At 37.0% G+C, this 15,774-nt stretch overlaps 1 pseudogene; it reads left to right on the top strand.

Moving 5' to 3' along the window:
* The first annotated feature begins 11,426 nt into the window (after window positions 1-11,426).
* Window positions 11,427-13,159, top strand: LOC129021829 (acyl-protein thioesterase 1-like; annotated as a pseudogene).
* The last annotated feature ends 2,615 nt before the right edge of the window (window positions 13,160-15,774 follow it).

The raw sequence follows: 15,774 nt of genomic DNA, 5'->3' as shown, positions 1-15,774 counted from the left end.
CTCACTTCCTCCCAGATGGGGTGGCGGCCGGGCAGAGGCACTCCTCACCTCCCAGACGGGGCAGCCGGGCAGAGGTGCTCCTCATCTCCCAGACAGGGCAGCCGGGCAGAGGTGCTCCTCACTTCCTCCCAGACGGGGTGGTGGCCGGGCAGAGGCACTCCTCACCTCCCAGACAGGGTGGCCGGGCAGAGGCACTCCTCACTTCCCAGACATTGGGCAACTGGGCAGAGGCGCTCCTCACTTCCCAGATGGGGCAGCCGGGCAGAGGCGCTCCTCACATCCCAGATGATGGGCAGCCAGGCAGAGATGTTCCTCACTTCCTATACGGGATGGCAGCCAGGCAGAGGCACTCCTCACTTCCCAGATGGGGTGGCCGGGCAGAGGGGTTCCTCACATCCCAGACCATGGGTGGCCAGGCAGAGATGCTCCTCACTTCCTAGATGGGGTGGCAGCAGGGCAGATGCTGTAATCTTAGCAGTTTAAGAGGCCAAGGCAGGAGGCTGGTAGGTGGAGGTTGTAGCGAGCCGAGATCACGCCACTGCACTCCAGCCTGAGCACCATTGAGCATTGAGTGAGCGAGACTCCATCTGCAATCCCAGCACCTTGGGAGGCCAAGGCAGGCAGATCACTCGAGGCCAGGAGCTGGAGACCAGCCCAGTCAACACGGCGAAACCCCGTCTCCACCAAAAATACAAAAACCATTCAGGCATGGCAGCACACACCTGCAATCCCAGGCACTCAGCAGGCCGAGGCAGGAGAGTCACAGGAGCCTGAGGCAGGGAGGTTGCAGCGAGCCGAGATCACGACAGTACAGTCAAGCTTCGGCAACAGAGGGAGACCGAAAAAAGAAGGAGAGGGAGACCAAAGAAAGGGGAGGGGGAGAGGGAGAGGGAGAGGGAGACGGAGAGCTAAAATTAGATTTTTAACAGAGTTGAAATGGTAAGTGAAAAATTCTAAATTTAATTTTCTATGATATACTTAGAGCACAACTTATGTTTCCAGGCAGAATGTTCTATTTTTAAGTGTGATTGTTACAAGTTGTAAAATAATCTCTGGATTTGAAATTTAAAACAATATTTCTTTTCCATATTGATATTAAAATTTGGAGAAATTTCTCGCTCTTATTCTATTTAATTTTTTAGTGGGTGAAGTTCAGTCTACAGTTTTTATCCTTAGTCACCTAACTGTAGCCAACTCTTTGGACACTTTCTCTGGAAAAATTTTGAAGATCATGGCAGCTTTTGGATTAAAACATTTTCTGTTATTTTGCAAGCAAACTTGTTTACTCTGTTCACAGAGTGACCAGTCCATGTGACCGTAAGCAACACCTGTCTTTCATAGCATTACCATCAGCACCAGAAACTCCAGGTGCCAGAAGCTTAAAGTAAAAGCCCTAAAGTACATTGGCTCCTCCCATTTACTGTCCTGGGTCTAGAAAATGCTATTAAATATCAACATTTCTATGGTTATGACTGACAAATTAAATGACAAGAACAGCACAAAAACTATATATTTTTGATACCATTTAGCTACATTTATGACAAAGACAGACAGTATTTGAAACATTGGTATCCTATAATGTTTTAAAAATCTATTTTTTAACTTGACAGATAAAATATGTATTTATTTTATAAAACATGATGTCTTGAAGTATATATACATTGTCAAATTCTTAGTTCTAGGTAATCAATTCTTTACCACACACAGTTACATATTTGTTTTGAGACCACATGAAACTGTCTTAGAATTTTTTAAAATTTTAATACAGTATTATGAACTATAGTTACTATGCTATATGATAAATCTCTTGAACTTATTCCTTCTATCCACCTGTAGTTATGTATTTTTTAGCAGACATGTTTCTGATCCTCCCCTTCTAAATACCTTGATTCCTGGCAATCACCATTTTACTCTCTATTTCAGTGAGATTAAGTTTTTTAGAATCTAAGTGCAAGTGAAATTAGATACTAATCTTTCTGTGCCTGGCTTATTTCAACTAATATAATGTCCTCCAGATTAATCTATGTGATTGAAATTAATATAAATTTCTTTTTTAAAGACAAATTGTATTCCATTTTGTATATATACTACATTGTCTTTATTTACTCATTAGATGTTAAACTGTTTATATTTTGGCTATTGTGAAGATTGTTGCAAACAACATAGAAGTGCAAATGCTTCTTCGTTCTGATTTCACTTGTTTTGGATGCATATCCAATATTGCAATTGCTGTATTACCTGGTAGTTTAATTCTAAATTTTTTGAGAAATCTGGTTTCTTTGAACAATGGCTGTCCTGATTTACATTCAAACCAACAATGTGCAAGCATTTTCTTTTTCTCACATCTTTACCAACACTTCTTTTTCTTTAATAAAAGTCATTCTCACAGGAGTGAGTTGATATCTCATAATTTTTGTGGATTGTCTTTTCCTGATAATAATTGACATTGAGCATTTTTTAATATAGCTCTTGGTCATATGTATGTCTTTCTTTGAAAAATATTTAAGTGTTTTGCTCATTTTTAGTAGTGATTTGTTTTTTGTTGTATAGTCATTTGACTTTCATACATATTTTTATAGTAACCGCTTGTCACATGTATGATTTGCAAAAATTGTCTCCCATTTTTTAATTGTCTCAACTTGTTGATTGTGTCAGATTCTGTGCCATGACTTGTTAATTTGAAGTAATCTGACTCATGTGTTTTACCTTTTGTTCCCTGTTATTTTGAGATTAAATTTAAAAAGTCACTGCCCCAACCAATGTTATGGGGCTTTCAGTGTATATCTTTTGTAGTAGTTTTAGAGTTTCAGAACTTACATTTAAGTATCTAATTTATTTTGAGTTTAATTTTATATATGATGTGAGGTAAGGGTCTCATTTTATTGCTGTACATGTGACTATAAGTTTCCTCAACACCATTTATTGAAGATACTGACCTTTCTCTAAAAAATTGTCACCCATATCTAAAATCATTTGAAAATACATGAATATATTTCCCATCTCTCTTTTCTGCTCCATTGGCCTATATGTCTGTTTTTATTCAAGTACCACACTGTTTTGGTTGCTATAGTTTTGTAGTATATTTCAAAATCAGGTAGAATGCTACCTTTAGCCTTCTTTGCTTCATTGCTTTGACTATTCAGGGTCTTCTGTGGTACCATATAAATTTTAGACATATTTTTTAAATGTTCTATTAAGTATGTCACTGGTATTTTGATAGAGTCTTTATCATCTCTTCAGATCATTTTGTGTAATACAGATACTTAACAATATTAGTAATTCCAATTCATGAATAAGTAATATTTTTTATTTGTGTATTGCTTAATTTCTTACTTTAATGTTCTTTAGATTATAATATACAGGTGTTTCACTGTTTTAGTAAAATGTATTTTAAAGCATAGTTATGACAGTTATTGTAAATAGGTTTGTTTTTAATTTTATTTTGAGATACTTAATTATTGTATAGAGGTGCTACTAACTTTTGGGATGCTAATTTTTTATTCTCCAAGGGATAATTTAAATTCTTCCCCCCACCCCCCAATCTGGATGCCTTCTACTTTATTCTCTAATTTGTTTGAAAAGAATTAGAAAATTTCTAAGAAATAATTTGAGTTATACCTGCCTGAGGCCACATATCTTACTTGATTAGATCAATATTTTCTGTGTGTTGGTGTGTATGACTAAATCCTTATAGCCTTAGGAAACTTAGGAATTGCATTCAGGAAAACAAAAATTTAGGCTTTGAGACTTTAATTCAGCTTAAAAAATATTTACAGAATTTGCCTAATGTCCCTAGCAATATATTCCAGGATTATGTTTTCATCAGAATCTACTAAATATTTTCATTTCAAGTAGTTTTTCTGTTTTGTTTTGTTTTTGAGATAGAGTTTTGTCCTTGTTGTGCAGGCTGGAGTGCAGTGACGCGATCTCCACTCACTGCAACCTCCGCCTCGTGGGTTCAAGTGATTCTCCTGCCTCAGCCTCTGGAGTAGCTGGGATTACAGGCATGCACCACCGCACCCTGCTGATTTTTGTATTTTTATTAGAGACAGGGTTTCACCATGTTGGTCAGGCTGGACTCGAACTCCTGACCTCAGGTGATCCACCTGCTTCAGCCTCCCAAAGTGCTGGGATTAGAGGCATAAGCCACTGCACCTGGCCTTAAACAGATTTTTTAGGGATTAGATTTTCATTTAAAAATATTTGGTTTAACACTAGGTAAAGCTACCTGAAATACTGTAAAACTCAATGAATATACATTTTTCTTGTCTTCTACTATGTTCATAGAATTTATAATAAGAGATGCCCAGAATAATACTCATAGAAAATAGGCCTAAATTTATTATGTAGAAAATTATGGCATTATGCTAAGGCTTTATATTCAGCTACATGAATTAGTCAATATATGAACTAGGTTTTCTTTGTTCCCCTCGTTAGTTCTCTCAGTTCATGCTGAAAGCTGTGTATAGATATTTTTTCTTTTTGGCTTTCATGTGAAAGCAGGTTTTTTTTACTGAGAATTTTATTTTCCTCAGAGATTTTGTTACATTTGGTTCTAGAACTTCTGGTTTCACAACATCAGCTAATTTGGGGGCCCTGAATTTGCTTATTCTTAAGATTATATTATTTTGAAAGTTATTATTTTAATCAAGGTAATCAATATTCAGAGGTTATTTGCTGTAAAGTCTAGCTGTGTTCTCCCTTTCAGTTTTTAATTCCTTTTTTCTCTGTTTTAAGTTAAACCATATAAACTCTAGAAATTGCCCTTTGTTACTGACATATACTTGAAAACCAGTTTTCTGTCAACTTCCCTTTCCCACCCGTCTAGCAATTCCAAGTATTAATAGCATAATTTTTACCTAAACTTGTAGTCAGTGAATGCTGTAAGGTGATTAATTAATTATTAACGACAGACCCAAGCAGTATACTATGATTTTATTACCTTTTTGATACAAATTTATTTCTTGAATTAAATAATCATTTTAGTCTATACTAGCTTGATTTTCTTTATGCCTATTGTTAAGTTCTACTGAAATACTACCACTTAACTTATACTTGCCCTGAAACAGTTTTTCATTTATTGATAAAACTTTAAATTATCTCTGGGTTACATTTTTCTTCCCCTGCGGATGTCTCTCCTGCAGCCTGCCTTCCTCCTTCTCTGATTTGGTTTCTTTCTGGACAGTGTGAAGCTGTGAATGGATGCCCTGACTCTGGGATCTCTTGTTTTTTTTCTGCTCTCATTTTTCTTGCTGACTCCACTGTCAGCATCCTGATGTCCACAGAGAGTGTGGATGTTAGGTAGATTTTTTGAGATCTTGAATATCTAAAAATGAATGCATTCCACCCTTTATATTTGATGATGACATAGTTTGGATATGTGTCCCTGACAAAATCTCTTGTCATATTGTAATCCTCAATGTTGGAGGTGGGACCTGGTGAGAGGTAAGTGAATCATAAGGGCGAATTTCTCCCTTTGGTGTTGTTCTCATGATAGACTCCTCTCAAGATCTAGTTGTGTGAAAGTGTGTGGTGTCTCCCTCCCCTATCTCTCTTCCACCTGCTCTGGCCATATGAAACACGCCTTCTTCCCCTTCACCTTATGTCATGCTTATAAGTTTCCTGAGGCCTCCTCAGAAGCCCAAGAGATGATCAACACTATGCTTCCTGTACAGCCTGTGAAACTGTGAGCCAACAAAATCTATTTTTAAATAAATTATCCAATCTCAGGTATTTCCTTATAGAAATGTAAGAAAAGACAAATGCAGATGATTTTATTTAAAGTGAATTTTTGTCTATTGAGCTCCTACTGTGTATCATGCCCTATTCTAGGAATTGAGGATGTGAGAGTAAATAGGAAAAAATAAAAATGAACTGGGTTCTAATCTAAAAAGAGCTTTTATTTTAGGGGGAGAAGAATATAGATAATAATAACAATGTGTCATTCATATGTAGAGAGATATATGTCAACATGTCTGTGTATATACACACACCATTATATGAGAAAAGAAAGGTTAGGGACTTGGAGAGTGATGGTGGTGTTTAATTTTCTATATGAAAGTCTCAGGCTCAGAAAATTTGAGCAGAGACCTAAAATAAAATAGGTAATGAACCATTTCTGTATTTGAGATGAGAGCATTTGAGACAGAGTAAAGAACACGTCACTTCTGCTGCTGTGATATTAAACCAAAGATGTGAATTTCTATGATATCTCAACTGAATTAGCTTGCTTGGCTGCTGCAGAGATTAATGCACCATGTAAAATCTCTAGGGTCTAGGATGTCTGCAGATTGTCAAGACTGCCTCTTCAATGTGTAAGAAAATTTTTTGCACCTAGAAACAAGTATCTCTGCAAAAGAGGCACAACTCTTGTTAACCCCTTTATATTTTGGAGACAAATATGTCATATTTGAGAATGCTGCTTCAACACATGCACAGAGTAACTCAGAAAGCTGCCCATCTTTACTGAAACTCAGAGCAAAAGGCACCTCTGCAGAGGTGCAGCTGGAGGGAAGGCAGCTCTGCAGTAGGGGTCACAGGATGGTGCTTGAGCATCTGCAGCAGGCCACTGTGCTGTATAGAGTCTCCAGCAAGCTCAAGGGATATCTTCAGTGCAGAATTCCAGGGATGTGAAAAAATATGTATATTTTTGTCAATTATCTACTGAAAATAGCTCCTGGCTTGCCACTGCAGTCTTGTAGAGATTGAATAACTGATCATGGGATAACAAGTAACAAGATCTGAGATATTTCTTATGAACTGTTATAAAATCTACTGGGAAATAGCATGGTATGCACAGGTGCTGTTTATAAGCAAGATACGCTGGTCTATAGGCTATCAAGCTGAAGCAGATGTGGTAGGCATGAAAGGGTTGCATGTGGAAGTGACTCAGACCTCCATGGCACCTACTTCCATGCATTGAGACCCCCCTCTCAACCCACAACTAAGGCAGTCCCATTGGTGTTTCTTATGAACAGGTAACCAATGGAGGAAAAACTGTACCTATATACAGATGTTATTACCAGTATAATGTAGGCTGGTAACAATTTGGCCCCCCCAAGAAAAAAAAACTGGAGAAGAGAAAGTCTTCCAAATTGCAGAAATTTGGAAAGAATAACTGTTTGTGTTTACATCATCTAAAGGTATGCACCTGCATGTATTTATTGCTGATGGCCATAAGTTTGGAACTGGAAAGACCTTGACATAAACAACAGATTCAGCAATGAATCTGCAAAGAGGTGTATGGCTGACCAGCTGGAATGAGCAGAACATGAGAATGTTTGTTTCCCATATGAATGCTCTTTATGAGTATGAGGGACTACCAATAACAGAACCCATAAAGAAATGAGCTGTAAATATTAGACTTTTTTTCACAGTTTCCTCAGTGTTTGCTTAATAGGTTAATGAGAGACAATGTGGCCATGTTAAGAATGAGGAGGTTTTCCATAAGTTCAAGAACATGGACTTTCCTTTACCAATACTGTTTACTGACCCAAATGAGAACAAGATTGCCAAAAATGACCAATGCTTAAACCCTGGAAAAGGGAGCTACCTTGACTAGACCAGTTAGATTCCTGGTGAGATTCTAGTAATATTCTTTCTCTTTTTTCCTGGAGGTGGTAGAGAATTTTTCTTACTGGAATTAACACATATTTGAATACTGATTTTTCTCTATTAGCTTTTCCTAGCATCAACTTACTGCATTTGCTGAGTTCTTATTCTCTGTCTTGGTATTTTACATATCATTGCCACTGATAACAGAGCTCATTTTACAAAAAAAGAACTACTGCAGTAGGCTCCAGCCTATAAGATTTATTGGTCTTGTGATTGCCCACATCTCCCGGAGCATAATCTTAAAAGAATCAGTTATTTTGTCAACTGCAAGACCATATTCTAAGAGGCTAAGTTTATATTATACAAGATGTGGCGTATACTCTGGACCAGGAGCCAATACATTGTCTCATAGCTGGAATACATGGTTCCATGCATCAAGAATAATTTCACAGTTTATTGAGCTTCCTCTGTAGAGCAGCTGATGAAAAACCACAATCTCCAGAAATGCTACTTTTTGGGCTCTTGTCCCACTCATTTCTGTTGCAATTCCAGTGTCCTAGAAAGCTTCTGAAACATGACTCTTGATTGTCTAATTTAACCCTAACTGTGTTACTTTATGTAAAATTTTGATTGCAGAATATGTGGATGTAGAAAAAAAAGTCCTCAAAGGTGTTAGAAATGATGCTGCATGGCTTCGTTTTTTTGAATGTTTTTTAAGTGGTAACAACACTTTTTCTTAACCACACACACAACAAAAATGTGTCATATATTGAAAAGAAATAGCAATGGTCAATATTAGTTCTAGTATTAGCTGTTTCCTCATCTTTTGATGATTATCTAATTTGCCAATCTAAATGTAAACATAAAACATTATATAATAAATTTGGTTTTTGATCTAGACTATTAGATAATCTAGAAACTAGTTTTGGTTCTTTTTTTCATTAATTTTTAAAAACCCAGAAGATTCACAACCTTGTTGAACTGTGTATTAAATAGGATAAATAGGTTATGAAGCATTTCATAAGGCTTCTGTGAGTATTAAGTTAAAAATGCATCTGAATTTTATACTGTATAAAGAGTAAAAAGCTGCAGAAATGTTTATTTCTCACTCTTTTGTCTTTTTTTTTTTTTTTGAGATGGATCCTTGCTCTGTCACCAGGCTGGAGTGCAGTGGTGCAATCTCCGCTCACTGCTACCTCCACCTCCTGGGTTCAAGCTATTCCCTTGCCTCAGCCTCCTGAGTAGCTGGGATTACAGGCGTGCACCACCACACCCAGCTGGGTGGATCACGAGGTCAGGAGATCGAGACCATCCTGGCCTACATGGTGAAACCCCATCTCTACAAAATACATTCTTGTTCTTAGGCTATGCATCCCTCAACATTAAATATCATTCATTTCACAAAATAGTTATTCAGTTGTTAGAAACTAAGGTTAAATTAACTATTAATATTAGAAAATAATATAAGATTTTGATAAAATCAGCCTTTTATTCAGTGACTCTCTCTGTGTTGTGTTTTACACCAGATAAGTAATGCAAAAATCCCTAAGTGATTCAAAGCAGAAACTTTTTACACTGAAACTCGAAACAACATTCCAGGCAAATGCTGTTTTCCACCTTCTTAATCATTCTACTTCTGCTCTGCATTCCTACCTGAAATATGCCTCTCAGTATCAGCCCAGAATTGTCAATATCTTTGCTATCTTCCCAAGGTCATTTCTTTGCCCAATCACAAAACTATGGAAAAAAAATATAAGAAACCTCTGGTAGAGTCAGTGTTTCCATAGACCTTTTATTCAGAATATGCCAGATTCTACAAGACAAAGAATGGGAAGTAAAGCATTTAGGGGAGAGGAATATAAACAATTTAAAACAATATTCAGTTTGAAAACAGAGAACCAGACTTACAAGTAAGCAGCATCTTGTACTGAAATAGGACACGTTGTTCTCTTTGATTCTATTTTTCTAACTTATTCCAAAAAATAATTTTAAATGGGTTTGATTAGAAAACATAAAACACACTTTATTGAAATGTTTTTAATGATTTAAACACACCAGGAATCAAGGTGTTATCCAGGAATATAAATGATTTAACCTTGCATGATACACTAACTTAGATGGCAGGTGTCTCCAAAATCCAATTTCAGTAATTTTAGATATTTAGAAATTTTACCTGCATTAATTTAATCTTGGCAAGTTTATGACTTCTGATTCTTCTTTGCCAAATGAGTTAATATCTTCTACATTCTACAATAAACATAAATTTTAGAGTCAAAAAATATGAATCTATAAAAGGGGTCTGTTTCAAATTTTTTCTCACTAGTAGCTTATCAGAAGGTTTTTATTAAGAGACCAGTGGGACACATAGGGAATATTGATGTTATATTTAAAGAGAAAGTCAACAAGTGATTGCTCTGGTAGGTTCAGATAATCTCTAAATTATCTATTTTGATCTGGTGAACCTAAAAATACCATGGCTGTAGAAAAACTGGTTAGATTTGCATGAGTGTAAGAATGTGAGGGTGTGTGTGTGTAGGTTTGTATAGTGAGAAAGTTGAAGATGAAAATCAAGGACTGATGCAGAAGCACTAATGGAAGAAAAATTCATTTAAAAGTAATCTACTTGTTCTACTATTAGTAAGGATGCATTCTGTCCATGCAAGCCTGTCTTCTGCTTTCTAAGTTTGCTGCTAGTCATTTCAGCTTTTCTGACTCAGTTGTATTCAGTGATCCTCAGATATCTTCCACTGCAGAAAATTGTAATTCATTAATTATTATTGTGTTTCCTGGACTCATCTACAAAAGATGAGTCCTAAGAGATTCATTTAAAAAAAATTTAGATAAATAAAGAACATTATTTCTCTTTTGTAACATATTCGTGTCTATATTTGCATCAGAGAATGACTCAAACATTAATCTACAAAGTTTACTATATTTCTCTTAAAGTTAGCTCATTTGGGGACTATGAGGTAATTCTATTCAATGAGAACTGAACTAGACCTACTAAGATTAGTCAGGACTATCAGAGAATTTCTTAAATAAATTCGCAATTAATCCTGAGATCATCTTGAATCCCAAGTTTTACCCTAAAAAAAAATTGTAACATAGTAAATTTTACTTTGTGTTTTAAAAGAAAGAGTAGCACAATGAGATTTTTTGTGATCTATTGAAGTCCATAAAATTTATCAAAAAAATTTACATACAATGTAAATCTTTTGATAGCATTTAGTTTTAATCACAATAAATTATAAATGGAACTGAGATCTATAATCAATCTCTTTTCTCTCTTTAAAGAATCTGTATTTTCTTTAGAAAGGTAGTGATTTTTCAAACCGTACTCTATTATAGAACAAAATATTTGTCATCTGAAGTGTTTCAAATTTTGTACTATACTTATTACTTCAGTCTTACACTACATTAACATGTAAAATTTGCAAGAATATTTATATCTAAAATATTTTCAAACTTGTATTTTTCCTGAAAATATTGACATTTTTAAATTTTAGCAAAAAGAACTCAGTAAAAACATGTTGTATCTTTATTTTAGTCAATGATACCTAGCCACACAAATATAAGTTTAATGTTGATTAAAACAAGCAGTTTTGGGACCCTGGACCTGCGGGAGCGCAGAGCACGTGGAACGTAGCGCGGGGCTGCGTTGGCACGCACGCGCCTAAGCGCACACCTGGTGGGGCTAGGGACTAGCCACTCACACACACTTGGGCCACTGCTGGGTGCCCGCTCTTCCTTATGCTTGCGCTGTGAGCTGAGCTAGTGTTTGTGCGGCAATAACATGTCAGCCCCTCTTCCAGCCACCGAGCCTGCCCCCCGGAATGCCACCGCCGTGGTGATTTTCCTTCATGGATTGGGAGATACTGGGCACGGATGGGCAGAAGCCTTTGCAGGTATCAGAAGTTCACATATCAAATATATCTGCCCGCATGCGCCTGTTATGCCTGTTACATTAAATATGAACATGGCTATGCCTTCATGGTTTGATATTATTGGGCTTTCGCCAGATTCACAGGAGGATGAATCCGGGATTAAACAGGCAGCAGAAAATATAAAAGCTTTGATTGATCAAGAAGTGAAGAATGGCATTCCTTCTAACAATTATTTTGGGAGAATTTTCTCAGGGAGGAGCTTTATGTTTATATACTGCACGTACCATGCAGCAAAAACTGGTGGGTGTCACTGCACTCAGTTGCTGGCTTCCACTTCAGGCTTCATTTCCACAGGGTCCTATTGGTGGCACTAACAGAGATATTTCTATTCTCCAGCACCACAGGGATTGTGACCCTTTAGTCCCCCTGATGTTTGGTTCTCTTATGGTTGAAAAACTAAAAACACTGGTGAATCCAGCCAATGTGACCTTTAAAACCTATGAAGGTATTGTGTCCAGAATTGGTGGGTTCTTGTTCTCACTGACTTCAAGAATGAAGCTGTGGACCCTCATGGTGAGTGTTATGCTCATAAAGGCAGTGTGGACCCAAAGAGTGAGCAGCAGCAAGATTTATTGCAAAGAGCGAAAGAACAAAGCTTCCACAGTGTGGAAGGGGACCCAAGAGGGTTGCCACTGCTGGCTTGGACAGCCTGCTTTTATCCCCTTATCTGGCCCCACCCACATCCTGCTGACTGGTCGATTTTACAGAGAGCTGATTGGTCCATTTTGACAGGGTGCTGATTGGTGTGTTTACAATCCCTGAGCAAGACACAAAAGTTCTCCAAGGCCCCACAGAGCACTGATTGGTGCATTTACAAACCTTGAGCTAGACCCAGGGTGCTGATTGGTGTGTTTACAAACCTTGAGTTAGAGACAGAGTGCTGATTGGTGTATTTACAATCCGTTAGCTAGACATAAAGATTCTCCAAGTCCCCACCAGACTCAGGAGCCCAGCTGGCTTCACCTAGTGGATCCCACACTGGGGCCACAGGCAGAGCTGCCTGCCAGTCCTGTGACATGTGCCCACACTCCTCAGCCCTTGGGCGGTTGATGGGACCTGGTGCTGTGGAGCGGGGGTGGCACTTTTTGGGGAGGCTCGGCCTCACAGGAGCCCATGGTGATGGGGAGGCTCAGGCATGGTGGGCTGCAGGTACTGAGCCCTGCCCTGCAGGGAGGCAGCTGAGGCCTGGCGAGAATTCCAGCACACTGCTGGTGGGCCGGCACTGCTGGGGGACCCGGGGCATCCTCTGCGGCTGCTGGCCCAGGTGCTAAGCCCCTCACTGCCTGGGGTTGGTGGTGCCAGCTGGCTGCTCTGAGTGTGGGGCCCACTGAGCCCACACCCACCCAGAACTCGTGCTGGCCCATGATCATCACAGGCAGCAGCCCCAGTTCCCACCCGCGGCTCTCCCTCCACACCTCCCCACAAGCAGAGAGAGCTGGCTCCGGCCTCGGCCAGCCCAGAGAGGGGCCCCCACAGTGCAGTGGCGGGCTGAAGGGCTCCTCAAACACAGCCAGAATGGACGCCGTGGCCTGAGGAGGTGCCGAGGGCAAGCAAGGGCTGCTAGCACGTTGTCATCTCTCAGCATGATGCACAGTTCACATCAACAGGAAATGATGGATGTCAAGAAATTCATTGATAAACTCCTACCTCCAATTGATTAACATCACTAAGAGGCCTTTTGTAGAAGTACACCAGCATCATTGTAGTAGAGTATAAACCTTTTGCCATGCCCAGTCTTCAAATTTCTAATGTTTGCAGTGTTAAAATGTTTTGCAAATACACGCCAATGGTACAGATAAAATAATGTCTCCTTATGAGAAATTTATGATCTTTTAAGTTTCTATACATGTATTCTTATAAGAGGATCAAGGATCTACTATATTAAAATAGATGAAGCAGATAGCTTCTTTTTTCTCAAATGTAATTCAGCAAAATAATACAGTACTGCCACCAGATTTTGTATTACATCATTTGAAAATTAACAGTATGCTTAATGAAAATGTGTTTGGGTGTAAATGAGCAGTTAAGATATAAACAATTTATGCATGCTGTGACTTAGTCTATGGATGTAATCCAAAATTGCTTATTCACCATGAAGTGTCTGTATTTTTATATATGTGTTCATATATACATAATGATTGTAATACATAATAAGAATGAAGTGGTATTTCATTATTCCTAATAATAGGGATAATGCTGTTCATTGTCAAGAAACAGTAAAATTATTCTCTTCAATTAATGGCCCCTTTATTTTGGGATCAGGTTTTCTTTTCCCTGATATTATTTCTATTTAATATTGTTTTCTCTCAAGAAAAAAAAAGTTTGTTCTTTCTTTATTGTCCTTCATAGCAGACCAAATATTGCCTCTCTGCCACAGACAGCTACTGTTAATACATGCTACAATTTGACATTCTGGGTCACAGATATAAGGTATTTAAAATCTATTTATGCTTTATAGAGAAATCAGACATTAAAACTTCATGCACTACTTATTTCAAATTACTCTACCTTATCCAAATTTACACCTATTTATTAGAATCTTCATCCCAGGTAACAGGAGTAATTTTGTGGTTTTATTTTTCTGCAAACAACTGAAAGAATAATTAGATCATATTCTAGTATGTTCTGAAATATCTTTAAGACTGATCTTATAAACTAACTTCTAAGATGATTTCATCTCCTCATAGCATAGAGTTTACTTTGTACACATGTTTGAAACCAACTACTGTAGAAGATGAGGAATCTATTGTAAGTTTTTGCTTTATTTTCTTCTGTCAGTGGACTTATTTGAAATTTTCACTTGAGTCAAATTATTTTTTGTATTAGTTTTTCATGCAAACTTAAAAATGGCAATCATTTTAAATTGTCAAAATTTCCAAATTACTGGTAAAAATTTTTGAAAGCAAACTTATGGGTAATAAAGGCTAGTCAGAACCCTATATACATAAAGTGTAGTTACCATACAGATTAATATGTAACAAAAATGTATGCTTGATATTTCTGAACTGTGTTAATTTTTCTGCTGTATTATAGCTGACCAAAACAACATTAAGAATGTGTCTTTATAAATGGGTGCTAATCGATAATGGAAATAATTTAGTAATGGGCTACATAGGATGTTAATAGTGAAGCCATATGTTTATGTCTGGATTAAAAAACTTTAAACAATCATTTACTACGTCATTTTTCTTTACCTTGAAGAATATAAACTGCTATTTCAGTTCTACAAATCAGCAAGATATTATTTATGCAAAGAAATATTCCATTGAAATGTTGTGTTGTAACATGTGAAAATGTAAATGTTTTTTATGGTTTCTATCAATGTGAAATAAAATTTAATTTTGAACAGAAAATCCAGCAGTTTTATGTATTCGAGTGGGTATAATGTACAACAACTTTTTTAAAAATTGGTTCTATACATCCTCATTGTTATAAAAGTTCTTTCACTTTGTTCTACTTTTTGTATAAATAAAACGTGTGTTCATAGTAATAACCGTAATAAAATGTCAAAGAGTACATTCACATTCTATCACAATGTTCACATAAAGCATTCAAAACATCCAAAAGAGAAGATTTTTATTCCATATTTATCAGATTATAAGAAAAGATGATAATCACATATTTTTTAAAAAAATAAACATTTAAAATAGTTTAAGTTTTTTTTTTTTTAACAAATTGCCTAACTGTACAGAGAAGATTTGGTTTCAAAAATAAGTTTTGATTTGTTAGAAATATATGTTTGAATTTTTAAAAGCTCAGCAATTGCAGTAACTGTATTTTCTATGGTCTTAGACAATTCCTATTTTTGTATGATCATCTTGGGTGCCTTAGTTCTTTAGTTGTTTCATATGACTGAAGTCTGTGTGTACTTACCTGCATTTACTGATAGAAAACCACAAATGTATATAAAAGCATCTTTTAGAATAGGAAAGAAAGCCTTCTTTCTAATCTGCTGTAGACTGAATTATGGAGGGTAAGATTAGTGAAACACCTCTAGGTCCACAGTACTGTATGTATTTCTGTCCATTGGCCACAGTGGGTTTGAATAGGTGGAGGTCAATTATCAACAAGAATCAACAGGGGAGATGGCAAACATAAGGGGTCAGCTTATGAGAGACTAGATGATGAAATATGGCTTGAACAGGCTTAGCAAATTTTAGCAACTAAGGCACATTGTCACTTTCCTCAGCAATAAACAGGCTTTGGGACTGTAAGAATACTTATATTATTTCTTTATTAATTCTCTTGTTTATATATAATTTTAATTTTTAGGAAA

This window comes from Pongo pygmaeus, chromosome 21, assembly GCF_028885625.2.
Source record: "Pongo pygmaeus isolate AG05252 chromosome 21, NHGRI_mPonPyg2-v2.0_pri, whole genome shotgun sequence".
Classification (NCBI taxonomy): domain Eukaryota; kingdom Metazoa; phylum Chordata; class Mammalia; order Primates; family Hominidae; genus Pongo; species Pongo pygmaeus.
This window is presented reverse-complemented; position numbering and strand designations above follow the sequence as displayed.